The sequence below is a fragment of the Sturnus vulgaris genome, chromosome 6 (assembly GCF_052056855.1).
Source record: "Sturnus vulgaris isolate bStuVul1 chromosome 6, bStuVul1.hap1, whole genome shotgun sequence".
NCBI lineage: Eukaryota > Metazoa > Chordata > Aves > Passeriformes > Sturnidae > Sturnus > Sturnus vulgaris.
This window is the reverse complement of record NC_142248.1, coordinates 20,759,037-20,774,625: the sequence shown is the minus strand read 5'-3', so window position 1 is coordinate 20,774,625 and position 15,589 is coordinate 20,759,037. Positions and strand designations below refer to the sequence as shown.

Below are 15,589 nucleotides of genomic sequence, written 5' to 3'. Positions count from 1 at the left end.
GCTGCAGACCCTTGGACTTCCAAAAGGCATGAATCATGTTGTAGAAGAGTTCTCAACTTTGCAGGAAAATTATTCAGTTTGGCAAGGACATAACCTAGTGCATGCACAGTTGGTATAGTGCATCTGGAACACATACAATCCTCACTGTATTTGCATACACCTATTTTAGAGGAGGCAAATTAACACCTCAGATATTCCTGAGTAATTAAGGCTTCAGAAACATTTCTTCAGCTTACTACAACAGTCCCAGTACTTTTCGAAATGTATAGGTAAATAGGAATCTAACCCTGAACTCCTCAACATGTAACATTGTTTCAGCAAGATAAAGTAATACTCACAAAGGAAATGGAACTATTTTCTTTAAATCAAGCTAACGAAGTTGGCTACACGAATGTAAGATCATCCAGATTCACTTCTATTCACTTCTTACCTGAACCACACATTCAACTGGAAAGAAATTGCTTATTTTGAGCAATAAAATGCAACATCATTTAACAGAACCTGGCATTGAAGGAAACATGAGAATTTATTTCACATGGAATGATACTAAATATGCAGTGCATAAGTGATAAACACACTGCTGCCAAGTACCAAAAGTAGCCTAGGGATTAAACTTGGGGTGAAAATATGCAAAAAACAACACGAGAAGGTCAATTATAAATGCAAGAAATGCTCTTTAATTCCAGTTTAATTGATAATCAATCTGTAAGTCACCACATGTTCTCTCCAGAGAAGAAAGAATCTTACCAAAGTGAATATAAACATTATTCTCAAGCAGTAAGATATCAGGTGAGTAAGTAATCTTGAAACAGATATTTCAAATTAATTTCTGTGGAAATTGCATAAATCAGACTATCAAATATTTTTTTTGCATATTTGCTGAATACTAATGCATCCAGTACTTCCAATAAAGACCTAAATCCTAAAATTTCGTCATTAGTTAAAATTGGTTACATAGGTCAAGCTTTTTTTAGGTACACATTTTTTCTCTCAAAGAGGCTGACCAGAGCCCAACATCCTGTACAATACTGCTGATGCAAACTATACCTAGCAGATCATAACAATGAGGAAAATCGTCCAGTGGCCCAGAACCAATTTAGCACTTTTCTTTCCAAAGCATTTTCAACTATGAGCATGGGGCTGTAGCTTGTACTAGGTGACTCCTCTGGCAGATGTCTGGTCTAAGGTCAGCACAAAACCTCCTTCTTCAGTTTCATTTTTCACTCGCTGTGTGTAACAAAAGAAGAGCTAGAGTTAGCATTTTAAGGCACTTTTGAAAACATGGTATTGGAAAGCTGAAAGAAATCATTAGCACTGATTCAGTGCTTCTTAAAACTAATCTTATATATAAATATACATATACACATTTGTTTTCACAATGAGGGCTTTAATCCTTCATCTTAAAACTAAGCAAAACCCCAAAACAAAAAAAGCCCAGCACTGATGAGCAATCTTGCAATAGCAAATCAGTGTGCACACATGAGGGAAAAACAAATGCAGTTGGGAAACAGATTTCGGTGTCAAGTTTCCCCAAGTGTTGTTATAAATATCAGGAAATTAAAAAATGCTCTTAAAATGCATGAACATTATTTAGGTCTTTAATCTGGAAGGGGCATGATTGATTTTGCAGGGTGGAAACTGCCAACTGTACTAGTGCCTGCAGATGGAAGGGGCCGGCACATAGCTGCCAATTTCAGGGAATATATTTCAACTACTCTCTAAAATGGATTGCAAAAGCTTGTTGTCTTCTGCCTGCTCCTCCAGGCTCATGCTGCACTAAACAGCTTAGGGGGAGAACAGCATCAGTCTTTTCCTGAAACAAGAACAAGTCACAGAACATGACTATTTTAGAAATGCCAAAAACTTAAAAACCTAAACCTCTGAGAGCAATGGTGCCACAAGCTGAATGGGAGATAATCGCCAGCTCGAATTTAAGTCTTACTATTTACACAATGGCCATTTTGAACCACAGTGAGAGGAAAATCTTTAAATTTAAAGTTCATTTTTACATCCTTATAAGTTGTCATACAAGGAAGAACATTTTCTGGAAACACAACTTCACTGTGTGAAACACATTCTTGAAGTTCCTCTTGCACTGTTAGAAAACAGTAAAATATAAGAAGGAAGAAATAAATTAATTTTTCAAATAAGATCATCTTTAAATACAACTGCTCTTAAATCTCAGCTTCCTCACTTTCCTAAATGTCTCAGATTTGAAAATCTAGTCCCTGAGAAAACATTTTGGATGGTACAACTTTAGGCTATCAGAGCTGATAGCTGATAGTCTCCAAAGCTTCTCATACAGCCATTATGTCAGTGTAATAAGAATCAATTTTTTTTTCCCAAGTATCAGACTTGGCTTCTTTTGTCCTTTCAGATGGATAAAAATGCACATCTCTTCCAAATTTTTGTCTTAGCTCTTCTCCTATACTAAAAAAATACTTTCCCGTGGCAAAAGGAAATTAAGTAATGCAAAGTCATTTTTCTAAGGCATTTTCTACAGCTTTGATCTTTCAAAGATTATCTGTTCTCATTCCTTCTACTTTGCACTGGAAACTGTGCTTATGCCAGCACCTTGTTAAACTGATTGCTGAGTCTTTTCCTCTGGAATTTAGCACCACTACAGCAGGTTAGCAACAGAAGCTGTCTCAAATATCTTGTGTTAAGGACGGATCTGAAAAGTTATCTGCACTGTGGAGTAAAGCTGTTTTACTGGCAGCAAGAATACTAGAATGGATATAAAGTGTCTTGAGGAAAATTGTCTTTAGGACTGCATCCCATTAAAGACATTTGAGTGGTATTTTGTCCCACTGGTTCCAGCAGGGGCAGAACGTCATCCCTGCTTTAGTTCTACTAGTATAATACATGTCTACATGTGTGACATGAAAATAACTCATTCTCCCCCTTTTAGGGATTCTTCCTCTATAATCTTTTTTATTTATTTGCAGATCTCATTTGCAGACTCTTGTGCCACTACAGAAACAAAATTGTTTGTTCACATTCCTCCCCAGTACATAAGACAAAGCAAGGTGCATGATAAGCCCTTTGCTATCTTTCTGAAACACTCCTTTCATGCTCACTGCAGGTTTGTGAGATATACTCTAACATCATTTGTTACATATTTCATACTGCAATGCCATGCTTGATTACATCAATCTATACAAAACAGAAACTGGCAGCCAGTCTCCCAATTTCTGCCAACTGTAAAGGTTAACATGTACGTTGGCATAATGTGGGTGTGTAAATAAGGGAATTTGTGTAGTCCTTTATTTAGCAATGTAAGAAAACATATTTCAGGTCGGAGATGAATAGTTTTCCTTCCCTCCAGGTGTCTATTTTCTATTTTGGAAATTTCAAGGAAGGGATTAAACATGCACAAGCACTACTTAGCAACAAAACACTAAGGAACCATACTGTGTGTACTATAACTTCATTTCATAAGACTATCATCACAAACTGCCAGTATTTCATCACTGCCAAGATGTCTTTGGAGAGAGACAGGAGAAGTCAAGGAAGTGGCTCTCAAGACACCCCCAATAAGCTCTCTGCCATCACTCAAGCCTCCCATAAGGCAAGTTCACCATTCCGAAGGATAATTAACAAATTTACTTCTAGATCAACAACCTTTTAGAAAAAAAATATTTGCCCAATCAAGCAGGTTTATGGTTACAATTTTGCACCTTTAGAAATTCTTATTATTGGACAAGTAAAGACATAAATCAGTAACTGTCTTATACAAACACTGCTGGTAGAAAACAAAGTTATATGTGTTTTTATATTTGTAAACTAAATATTTTCTAAGCTGATGCAGGGTAAATTGATCTAAGGTAACTGATATTTCTCTTGATATTTTATTCTGGAATTGTACAAAATAACCAAACCATTTGGCATGAATAGGCAGTCATTCAACAGCAAGGATAAAAAGGAATTACTGATATACCTGTGTCTGTTTGTTCAGAAGCTTGGTTTGTGCAGCAATTTGTGGTGATGACTAATAAACAAAACATTCAAATAAAGATCCACAAATTTTAAGCAACAACGGTACCATATTTGCCATCCTGCTATATATACGTCACTATCTTCCATGAATTGCAAACTATAGCAATGCATTTCTCTGCTAAAGAATTAGAAAACAAAAAAATTACAACTCATATGAAACGCAGGCAGAAAGTAAATGCTTTTGAAGGTCCTAGTCTCCTGAGTCTCCAGGATGAGACATAAGAACAGAAGGGAAAATTTAGAAGTGTGCAGCACTCATTAGAGGTGGCATGAAGGTGACCACACCTTTACCTGTGTAATGGCTTAAACACTGAAGGAGCACTAGTCCAGAAGAAAGGCAGTGTCTATATACGCAGAAAAGTACTTGCAACCCATGACAGCTCTTGTGCATAATCACCTCTGCTTAAATACACAACACTGGTTCAAGACACTCCCTATCAAGAATCAAAAGCCTGGAGAAACAGAAAATACAAAATTGGTGCTTCATAGAAAAGTCCTACCTACACCTAAAGCTCTACCTTTAACAAACATGACTAAGCAAAAATAAGTTTTCTGTTTAATAAGCTATGAATCCACTGACATTATTTTTATGTTGTTTTGCCATTGTGATTGTAATGTAATGAGCACAAAAGAAACCTCTGTCACTTTAAAATGGATAACCTGTGACTTCATATCTCTGATAGGCTTGATACAAGCTGCACACATACCCTTACAAAGTGAAATGTATTTGAGTTTGGTGTACTTGCAACTGTCTTTAGATAAAAAGGGTAAAATTTGAGAAATCAATTATAGAATCGAAGTGGAGCAATAGTAAATGTGAAAGATTTTCTCTTGAAAATGTTGGGTGAATGTTATGAGTATTCTCCAAACAAAGTTGGAAATTTTGAAAGTATAAATTACATGGTTTAGGTGTTGCTGCAAGAGCATAGATAATTTTTCTTATATTCTGAAGTGCAATGCCAAAGAAAAAAGATTTTCTGATGTGACTAATAAAAGCAAAGGCTGAAGCGCAACAAGAAAAATTGTGATTTGAAAAAGAAAAGATTTGCAATGGAATTTCTAGACTCATTTATCGAAAAACTACTTAAGAACTAATTGAAAACACTTGTAAGTCCAGACAACAATATTCCAGTATGCTTACATTGGGCCAGAGTGAAAAAAACATTTAGATTGAAGGTTCTAGTGATAAGAAAACATGAGAAAATGCCACCATCTGATCAACACTTAATTAATTTCAGTAAATATGAAGCTATTTCAGTCTGTCAGAATATGAATATACTGCAATTATTTTTCTTCTTCAGGGTAAGACTAATTTCTTGAGGAGAAATTATGCTCATCTTTACATATATTACTGCAAAACTAATAATGAAAACCTACATCAGAGATTAAGCTAGCATGTGTTATACAGATTCTTAAAAATGTTTAAGAATTATTATCTTTTTCTGCTGTAATATAAGCAGATAGACTAAACCCTTTTATGCTAGGAAAGTCAGTTAACTAAATGGCATTTGTAAAGATCAGCTCAGAAACTGCAAGTACTGCAACTGCATATTTGCACAGTGCATACCAGAGTGGACCCTAATATCACCTGCAGCCTCTAAACACTACTGTACTATTGCTCTTAATAGTAATAACAACAACATTCATCTTATTGGATACAGCAGTTCCTATTTTTGTATTCACAGTAAAGCAGTAAAAATTTTCAAGGCACTTTCAGAGGTACTTTTTCTTAAAGATAAAAAAAAATAATCCCAAGTGTTTAACTATAATCACTATTGGGAAAATACATTAGTAATGTACACTTTAGAGCACTTCTGAAAAGCTACACTCCTAATACCAGGTAAATGATATATGTTTTAGAAACACTTATGAATGCCTATTCACTTATTAGTCTGGCATGGCCTCAAAACAGTATTGGCTAAACAATAGTGCTTCCATCATGGTTTTGTGTATGGTCAATGAAGTAAATAATATGCATTTTTTTAAAACGCTTGAATGCGTGCTTACACAGCAGTTTATTCAGATCCATTATGGACATCCAAGTAAATAAATGTTCCAAAGTCCATAACTATATATTTTGTAAATACAGTGCTGCTAGTTTCTACAGAACAAATAATAGGCACTATAACAATACCACATGCACAGGGGTTTATCCAACAATGTACTTCACCACAAAACAGATTTCACAACTTCTCACTGCATTTTCCCCTGCCCCCCATCATTTCTTTGTTTTCTTTTTAAAGAAAGGTGCTAAAGGGGAGAACATTACCTTTCAAGAAGCTGTTACATTTTGAGAATACACAATCATTATTAGAAATAATAACATGAAAGGGAATTTTTTTCTTGAGAATCCCTGTAAAACTGTAGGCCCTTTTTCAATCTCACCACCTTACTTTGACCACCAGCTGACTTAGATGAGTTCTGTAGTTGAGGGCCACAGTTTTACATTAATGGCATTTGCTGCTCTGAGTAATTGCTCAGTAAAAATTCAGGAAGGGTTTTGTATCTGAGTACAAATACCAACAGAGAACAAGTTCTTTAATAATCTGATGCATAGCTGTATGTCGGCGGGAGTTGCCTTTTGCAGCCATCCTGAAAGCTCTTTAACCTTTATTCTTTCATTCGAGTTTCAGGAGTGCTAAAAGGACGAATGGTACCTTAGGAAGGAAACAAATAACTACTGATCAGAATTGCAAATAGATAAAGGGATAAGATTAGGATCTTGTATCTGTTTTGTAAGAAGCTGGGAGCCAGTAAAGCAGGACGAAAAACTGATTTTGGCTATAATCTGTGCCACAGTGACAAAAAAAAATCCCAATTAAGTCTTCACAGGCCTTGAAGTGAATAAAAGACATGGATAGAGGAGAACAAAGATAGAACCTAATCAAGAAAGGTTCTTCAGCAAAAGCCCAAGACAATAAGCTAGATTTTTTTTAGTGTATCAGGATATCCCATGGATATTTAATATAGGCTTTAAATAGTCAAAGTAGACAAACTAATGCTTTTCACTTTTAGATGAGCTTTCCTTCCACTTGGACCCTTAAAATGATGATTTTCCAGGGCCCAAGGCAGACTAGTTTTGAAGAACAAAAAAATGCCTTAACCTCTCAGAGATGGGAGAAGATTCTATATTCCAGGCAGCTTGTAAATTTGCAGCAGTCTGATGATATATGTACATGACACCCTTGCAAGTATTGAAATTAAATTAAAAATAATGAACTACTTAAAGTCTATTCATGGATATTCCTGACAGAATCTACGTGGGCTTGGGAGAAAGGAAAATTTGCTAAATTCATAATTCACTTAGGAACAGTTTGCTCAGTGTATGACCCATTTAAATGTTTTAAAATGTACATTTTTTACCAGTTTTCTCCTTTTTAGTCTTCAAAGAACCATTAAAATCACTTTTTAAAGGTCCAACAAAGGAGCTAAATGAATACAGAAGTGACACCCTTGATTTCAGAAAGGCTATGTACTCACCAGTGTACAAAAGCCTGAGTATAATGACTTCAGTCTCATTCCAGGGGTGCTAAGGTGGGAAGGATTACAGATGAACTGATTTTATGATACATGACCATTCTACTTTATCAGTTGCATAGTGTCTTTTCTTGATACTCTGTTGGAAAATACAGCACAAAACCTACTTTGTCGACACTAGATTTGTTTCTGTAATCCACATTTTATAAATGTGGGAGAAGGATATTTAAGAGTGTTTGAAGCAATAGAATATTCTAAGAAGTTTTCAGAACAAAATAAAAACATTAAATTAGTCCATAAATTTAACTTCAGTGTAGCAAGATATTGATATGTGTTTATTTTTAAATCACTATATTATTTTTCCCATTTAATTTATCTAATTTCTTTTGGGATCTCATCAACATCTATAAATACGTGGCTGAAAAGTGCGAAGCAAACAGAGCCAGGCTCTTTTCTGTGGTGCCATGTGGCAGAACAAGAGGCAATGTGCACAGAGGGAGAGTCCCTCTGATCAGGGTACATTTTTTAACTCTGAGGATGACTGAGGTTGCTCAAGGAAGCTGTGGGCTCTTCCTCCTTAGATGTATTCAAAGGCCACGGGGATGTTGTCCTGGGCAACCAGATCTAGGTGGCCCTGCTTAAACTGCCTTGCCCCAGATGACCACCAGTGTCCTCCCAACCTACACCATTCTGAGATTCTATAAAAGCTATTTATTCCAACTGATTTGTTTTAAATTGTTCATTCCTGTCTCAGAGTCACATAATTTTCATACAAATTGTGTGTCTCATAAATTTTTATGAATAATGTTTTAATCCACAAGGAAATAAAATTCTTTCTCAGCTCTTTTGTGTGTGTGTGTGTGTGAGAGAGATCTAAAGTGATAAACTTAATGGCTATGAATTCCTCATCCCTGAAAAAAAATTTGCTAATGTTATTTTTCTGTTGTTTTTTTCAAATTCTGAAACTTACTTTGAATTTTGGTAATTGTATCAGACAATGAATGACTGAGACTTACCATACAATCCCTCATGAGAGACTTTTCAAACTAGATTTTATCAAATATGAACATTAGTAACACTTCATTCAGATCAGTGCAAAATTTTATAATACAAAAATTAATCAGGAATAGTTCATTTTTAATATACTTGCTTCTGTACCAATAAAACAAGTTTATTATATGATTGGTGCTTAATTTTAAACAATTGCTCATATTTTTTGTCTTACTGTTTTTTTCACAAGTCTTTTGGTTCTATGAAACCACTAAGGTATTTTTTAAAGTGAAGTAGTATTATAGTCCTGTTTTGATGCATTGTAAAACTGGAAATGTAATCACTGCATCCTGCACTGTGGGCTGTATAAGAGGAGATACTACTCATCAAATCATGGACTAAATTAACAGAATATCCTGAGTTGGAAGGGACCCATAAGGATCACCAAAGTCCGGCTTCTGGCCCTGCACAGAAGTGTCCCAAGAATCACAATCTGTGTCTCAGACTTGTCCAAATACTTCTTGACCTCTGGCAGGCTTGGTTCACCTAGTCCAGTTAGCTGGCAGCCATACTTTTGTTCTGCTGTGCTTTGAGGATTAGAAAGTCAGTTAAAGAAGAAAAATGAACGTGCAGAATTTTGCAACTTCAACTTAATACACATTACCTACACCATGATCAATGTTGGTTACAATGCACTAATTTCACTCTGCAGAGAAAGAGATGAGATGAGATGAGATGAGATGAGATGAGATGAGATGAGATGAGATGAGATGAGATGAGATGAGATGAGATGATCTCAAGACTTCTTGCTGGCTATGACTGTTCTCAACATAAGTTTACCATCCAACAGAAAAAAATCCATTTACCTTGTAGCAATTATGTAGTCGCAGGAGAATCCTCAAATTTTTAATCTCATTCCCTCTGCAAAACAAAAGTAAAGTTTTCTTCAAAAAATAAACCAGAGTAGCCCTAAAGGATTTTACAACCACTTGCTTCCTGATAACAATTTGGTCTCTATGTTCTATCAGAAAAGGCCCTCCTACCCTTCCACAGCTGCTTCTCGTCTCTCCTTATAGAAAGGCACTGTAGTAAAATGTTCATAATATATAAATTAAGCACCCTTTTGAGTCATCTGCGGCATACAGGCAAGAACAAGAAAGTTACTGAAAATTAACTAGTTAGGTTTGAAGAAAATACATTGGTTTTAAATAATACCGGGAAATTTCTTCCCTTTTATTTTTTAAAATTGGTAATAAGTGTAACACACGGACTTTGGAAGTAAACATTTTCAATTCCTCATACCTGGCCAAAAAGCAGACTGGTCTTTGCATTTTGTACTTTTTTTGACCATGTTTCATAATAAGGACATCCAAGGGATAGAATTTAATGTAATTTGAGAAGTTGGTGGTTTTTTCCCATTAGGATTTGGAAACACTGCTGTTGTAAGATGAAGTAAAGTCTGCTCTTCACCACCCCCACCTCCTGTGCAGAACTAGAAATCCAGAAACTACTTGTTTTTTAAGAATAACTGTAAGAGGCCATAGTTAAGACATTTAATAATCTTTTTAAATATTTTCCTATAATTCATCTTCAATGTTTATTCACCAGTTTCTGCACCAGCTTTTTTTTTCTGTCTATTTTCTTGTCATATGACAGCTTATTAGTGGTTCAGAAACTGTATTTTAAGGATAATGGGAATACTTCTAGTGATATGCAGACATATTCAAGATTTTATTAACTATTTATATTTTTTATCTATTTCTTAAGCATTTTTTAAACTCCTGAAGTGCTTATCCAAATCAAATTTCAAGTAAAGTCATGTAGCGTATCTACTGGTTTAAAAAATATGTATAGTAAAAGATGTAAGGGATGTAAAGTAAAAGATATATGAAAAACTACTGGGAGAACATCATGTTTCTTCAGGGTGTATCATCTGTTACTGAAGATAACAAACTATTAGCAGTAAACTGTGTTATTACAGCTATAATATGTGGCAGCAAAACCACAGTCAAGGAAGAAATGCAGAGACCCAAAAATTAAAAAGATCAATAGATAAGTAGAATGTTACATTATAGCTGAAATGAGATCCTCTGAGAAATTAATTTTGTGCCATAATATGCCAGCAAATCTATGTGATTTGAGACTAACTCTAATATAAGTTTAGACTCAAGATGTACAAACTGCAAAACGCTGGTAAACAGCAAATGACAATACCATCCTCAGACTTGGCTGTTGATTTGAGAGTTATATTAAAAAAACTCCTCTTCCTCCACAGACTTCTTCCCACTGTTAGAGACAAAATAAATACAAAAAAGAGTATTTCCTGTTGTGACATAGAACATTGCCTACTCTGGATATCTGTCCTTTCTCCCTCAGCTTTCAGTGAATGGCCAAAAATATAGTAATTTTTAAAATTATGTCCTTTTTTAGGAGTGGCCACCAATCTTACACGGATACAACCACAAACACTTTAGGTAGGATTTTATTTGTGTCTATTAAATCAATCCCATACAAGAGGCTAAATGACCAAAGGAAACAAGAAAAACACTAAAACCAAAAAACACAAGAAAACCCAGGAAAACAAAACACAACAAAACAAAACAACCAAGCAAGCCCTGAGTTTGAGTCTGAACATATGGTTTTCAGATGTAATTTACTACACACTTGCTTTTTTGTATTTTCCTTTAGTAATTCCAGCATTACACTTCCTGCAATGGGTACAAGCATCTCCAGTCAAATTTTAAGGTATTCAAAAAGCAGAGTAAGGGACCATTTTATCCTGTTTTGAAGACATGGTATATCTGATATCCCTCTGATGTAGAGTCACTGGAGACATGACTGATCCATTTTTGTGCCATAAATCCAAGGCACATCAGTCTCGCTGTGCTTAGAAACACATGCTGTCTCTGGATTCCCAGAAAAGGGAAAAAGACTGCTCTGAAAATGTAAAATGATGGCTAATATGTGTAGCCATCTCTGAGAAACTGAGATCATAATTTGTAGTACACAAACATACTGATAAGAGTGCAAAAATGAAAGCTAGAAAAGAATCTTTGGAAGTCAATACCTCAGAATATCAAGCTATTAAAGAAAATACAAAGTTAACTGAAACTTGATTTTGGTCTTACCAGTCAGAAAATGTGCTCACATTCAGATAATTAAGATACTCAAAATTGCCTATCCATGAATAGTAAAATTTAGAAATCAAAGTAAGACCCTTCTATTAAATGAATTGATTTAATGTTTAAAATGTGCAGTAAAGCAATTGAACTTATTTTTCTATTTCAAAACATGAAGGAGCTTCAAGTATTCAAAAGTTGTAAGACAGAGTTTTGTATACATTTAGATTTCTGTTTATGCTTCCTTTGAAACCTTTTTTAAAAATCTCACTGTTTCAAAATGTACTTATTTTCGTTCCATTGATTTACTGTATAGACAGACATTCCTCCTTGCTCCTTTCCTTTGCCTTTCCCAAGTGAAGAAGCACTATTGGAAAGAAAGGCAAAAAGGGAAAGCTATTAACAGCAGCTGACTCTGCCCTAGTCTTGGCCTTTACATAGAATTAGTACAACATATGGCCTCAGATAAGAGCAATGCATTTGTGCAGGGTCTGACTGACAACACCACCTCTAGGTATGCCTGTGAGTGGCCTTAACACACCTGAGTGCATCACTGGATTCGTGCTTTGGTCCTTTAAGCATGAGAGCCTTTTATCTTTGAACTATTTAGGCCATCCTTGTGAAGTCTATAACAGCAACAGACTTTGGGAGGGTAAGCAACCAAAAGGGAAGCCCACCAGGTTTAGAACCTGCCTGTTGAAATTAGGAAAAACTTGTAAAGATTCTCTTGGAGGAAAGGAGCAGATCATAGTTCTTTCATTCACTAAGATCTGCATTGTTGCACAAAATACAACATGGGAATCTATTACATATATAAGTGGTAATTCATGAAACACTGAATGAGCTCTCTGACTCACACAGCAGGCAAAGAACTGACGCCAAGATGCACCTGCTTTTCTGCTCTTTCCTAGATGTTTGGTAGCTATCCCTCCTCTGAGATAGCCTTTGATCACAGTCAGCAAAAGGGATGCTGCTCTCAGCAACTTCAAATCACAACCTTAGTGCAAGCCCAGTCTCAAAAGGTGTTTAAATTAAATAAATTGGGGCAGCTGGAGCATAGCCAGGTATTCTCTTTTGTTTTCTGCTGTAGAAACAATAACAATAACCTAAAGGACCGAGCTAGCAATAGAAAAACAGCTACAGAAAAGCTCAGCGAATGACACTGCTAGAGGCCTACCTTAGGATATTTTTTCATATTGGTTCACAGACTGTTGAAACTTTTAAAAGAACATATTTTTAAGTGATGGAAATATGATTCCTATGCAAGCATGCCAGTACATCCAGTATTGCCAAATAGAGTGCTAGCATTCTGCAAACTTCAGACTTTGCTATTGTTATCACTCAGCAGCTGCTGCATTTGGTCTGATCTGTCCACAAAAACCAGCTAAAAAGACTTGTTGATTTTTTTTCCCTAGATTAGATGCCCTTTTCTTCCACCTGTAATCTTCACAGTTAAAACTACATGAGGTCCTCATATTTACTGTGAAGAATCATGAAGATATCATCTTTCATATAGGAACTTACACATGGGGAGATGCTTTTTCTATTGTCCCTCAAATAAAGCTCTAACAACTTTTGAATGACACAGAAAGAATTACAAACAATATCTTAATGTTTACTTAAACAAAGTACAGCTAAATCTAAAGAAAAGTTATTACTAGAGCAGCGATAAACAAAATAAAATACCGTATATTGTCCTCTTTCCTGATAAATTTACATAAAATGAAATCAAATTTTCCCTTTCTATAGTGCTGAATAGATTGGATAATTGTAAAACTTCCCAAAGGATGAAACGGTTCCTATTTGCATGCTGATTAGTCTAACAGGGCTGTATTGACAGTGTATGTATATATTAACACACAAACTTCTGCCATTTCTATTAATTCAAAGTAGAAAATATATTTTTAGCAGAGACTCAGATTTCATGTTTATAACTTGACAAATTAGTTTAGTGCTGCTGTGGAGATAGAATCAAACTGCTGTGTTTACACTATATTGCCTCTTCAACTATGACTATATAAAAACAGCATTTACTAAAGGAAATGGAAATTCACTTTAGACATGAATACTCTGCTCAAGTAAAAGTTCTGGAATTTAAGAAGCACTTAGTTGCTGCATTAGGCCATTTAGGATGTTTCAGCGTCTCAATTGACTGTAATACCAATCTGCTCAAGTGCCCTGTTAATGACCTTCCATCTCACAGCAAGCTCAGGAATTCAGTGTTTATACTTTTCTCTTTTTTTGTAACTATACCATGAACAGACTGAAGGACAGATCCTTCTTTCTCTCACTACTGTGGCAGAAGTATGTAAATTGTTATCACTTCAAACAAAAAAACCTCTAACGTTCCTAGATCTTAATGAAAATTATCATTGGCAAAAATTAGAAAGAGGGAACCACTTCAAACAGGGTGTTAAAGGTGTTAAACATAAAGAAACGTAGAGTTTTAAATGTTGATTCTAAATAAATAAAAAAATTGTATACATTAACTTCCATGTTGCAGCATGAAGCATTCTTAGTTTTGTGTTATTGTTCTAAATGAATACCTACAACACAATCTAGACTGAGAACACCACTACCATTTCTCAAAACTCCCTAGAATTTTAATATAACTAGTAAGCAAAATAATATATACATATAGGGAGAGAGGATTGGATCTGTGCCACTGATCTAGCTTCACTGCAGTCAAAAATATGAGTCATTTTCACAAACTTAATATAAGATCCAGAGTATCTGATATGTTAGCAACCTGAATACTCAATCATCTACTCTGCCATGTCTTCACCAAATCGACTAAGAACATAAGGAACCTTCCTTGAATGATATCACTAGCACTTGTCTGCATTGTTTATGTTTTGTTGTGGCAGACTAGTAAAAATTTGAGTCAGAGAATTTTGAAAAATACTAAAGCCAAATTTCATTTTTCTTCACAATCCTAAAAATAACATTACCTACAAATACTTACTTATTTTTGCACTCTTTTTTCCACCAAAAAGCAACAGGATCCTTTGTGATTTCTTATCTATATACGTATTCTAAATTACCATGAAAAAAATATTAAAAAAAAAAAATCTGCTCTCAAATGAGTCTAAAAGCCGAACACTAATTTTGGAGACCAGTAAAGAATTCAGAAAGTATTTACTCCCTCCAGTAGAAATTTGAGAATGTGAAACTCTTGGCTTGCTTTTAGAATTCTGGTTTTGCACATCCAGGAAAGTAATCAATGCCTCTGAAAACCACGAATTCTTTTAGGATATCCATTCTTAAAAAGCCTTAGTAGGCTATGGGAGTAGTACCTGTTCTAGGATAGCAGCTACCCCCAGTTCTTAACACGCAATTAAGGATAGTTTAGAGCCTTTAGTATGCTGCAACATTACAATCAGACGTATGTAAGCATACAGTTAGAGCCTAAAATTATGGCTGTTAAATAAACATGATTCAGTTTAATTTTCATCTCATTCATTGCATAGATCACGTCAGCCAATATGTCTAGTTAAATTCTTGGTCCCTTAATAATGTTACATAGCAAATACCATCATTAAAGTTAGTGGGAATTACATGGCTACAATCTCTGTGTACACTTCTCTTACTGGAGTCTGACTGAAATTGGAATTATTGTGTTTGAGTTTTAATCCTACCAGGAAGAACACGCAGAAAGACTTAACTAAAACTAGCTAATATTTAGAACACTCCAGTTGAATTAGTTTTCATGTTTTAAAATTCCATTTTCAGGAAAGCTTTCTATTTTTCTTAATGTTTAATGCACATTTCTTTATATTTATTGTGGAGAAGTGTATCTATCAAATATTAATACCTCTTTTTTCCCAGTTAGTCCTCATTTTTAGACCATTTACAGACCCTTAGGTATAATCTTGTGTAGCTTTTCTCATGTTATATTTTTTTCTACTTTTGCAGAAGTACATTTCCAAAGTGTAGTAAGTTGTTAAATTAAGTACTTCTGACCACAACTGATAAGTCCTCAAGGCAAGGTAAGAAAATAAACC

General features: G+C 35.0%; 1 long non-coding RNA gene across 3 annotated transcripts in view; it reads right to left on the bottom strand.

Annotated features, from left to right (window-relative positions):
- Positions 1-657: 657 nt before the first annotated feature.
- Positions 658-15,589, bottom strand: part of LOC148223352 (uncharacterized) — a 92,484-nt gene continuing 77,552 nt past the window's right edge. For 2 of the 3 annotated variants that reach the window (XR_015804582.1, XR_015804568.1), the window contains 2 exons: positions 9,333-9,387; positions 658-1,227 (listed from right to left, as the gene is read on the bottom strand). This is a non-coding gene — a long non-coding RNA (uncharacterized LOC148223352). Of the gene's footprint in view, positions 1,228-7,479; positions 7,616-9,332; positions 9,388-15,589 lie in introns of all 3 variants that reach the window. The other variant, XR_015804569.1, reaches the window with a different exon arrangement.